Genomic DNA, 1,073 nt, shown 5'->3' with positions numbered 1-1,073 from the left:
ACATTGGTTGAAGAGGACCCTGAAATTGAACGAAGATTCCGTAGAAGGGGCAAGGAACCTGTACAAGAACAGGACTCTCCAGCTGAAATAGATATCGAAAGATCAGAAAATATGGCTGAACAAGAGGGGCAACAAAGGACATTATCAGATTTTGCTAGGCCTACAATTCGTGGGACACAATCAAGCATTGTTAGGCCACCGGTAGCTGCCCAAAATTTTGAGTTAAAGCCGGGTTTTATTCAGATGGTTCAACAGTCTGCACAGTTCAATGGGTTAGCCGATGAAGACCCAAATAGTCATATTGAGAACTTCCTCGAAGTTTGTGATATGTTGAAGATCAATGGAGTCTCGGATGATGCAATCCGATTGAGAGCATTCCCTTTTTCATTGAAGGGAAGAGCCAAGCAATGGCTTCATTCACTACCACGAGCTTCTATCACAACATGGGACGAGATGGTTGAGGCTTTCCTCGCAAGGTATTTTCCCCCGGGGAAATCGGCAAAAGCTTCGCAATGAAATATCTTCGCTTTGTTCGGATAGAGCTTGAATCCTTATTTGAAACTTGGGAGCGCTTTCAAAGACCTTTTCTGAAGTGTCCACAACACGGGTTCCCCGAGTGGATGGTTATTCAATCATTTTACAATGGGTTGAACTCGAGTACCAAGCAACTCCCTTGATGCCGCCGTGGAGGGACAATGGGAAACAAAACCCCCGAGCAAGCCCGACAACTAATTGAGGAAATGGGATTGAATAGCTACCAATGGAATGCAAGGAAAAGGAAGAAGGTGGCCGGGCTCCATGAGATTGATGCGGTTACATCCTTAGCAGCCCCAAGTCGAGGCACTAAGCAAGAAGTTGGATACGTTGACTTCATCGAAGGTAGCCTCAATCACAAGTTGTGATGGTTGTGGGGGTGCACACATGCCATCAGATTGTCCTATCTCAATTACCACTTCAGCCCCAATTGAACAAGTTGATTTTTGTGGGTAATTCGGGAAGAGTACAAGGGAACCCCTACAGCAATACTTTTACAACCAAGGGTGGAGAAGCCACCCAAATCTCTCCTGGGAAAT

General features: G+C 45.7%; 1 non-coding gene across 1 annotated transcript; it reads right to left on the bottom strand.

Annotated features, from left to right (window-relative positions):
* Positions 1-503: 503 nt before the first annotated feature.
* On the bottom strand, positions 504-610 carry LOC120266237. The gene has a single exon (XR_005538079.1). It is a non-coding gene; the product is annotated as a small nucleolar RNA R71 (small nucleolar RNA).
* Positions 611-1,073: the final 463 nt, after the last annotated feature.

Source organism: Dioscorea cayenensis, chromosome 7, assembly GCF_009730915.1.
Source record: "Dioscorea cayenensis subsp. rotundata cultivar TDr96_F1 chromosome 7, TDr96_F1_v2_PseudoChromosome.rev07_lg8_w22 25.fasta, whole genome shotgun sequence".
Taxonomy (NCBI): domain Eukaryota; kingdom Viridiplantae; phylum Streptophyta; class Magnoliopsida; order Dioscoreales; family Dioscoreaceae; genus Dioscorea; species Dioscorea cayenensis.
The sequence above is the reverse complement of the archived record's forward strand: the minus strand, read 5'-3'. Positions and strand labels throughout refer to the sequence as shown.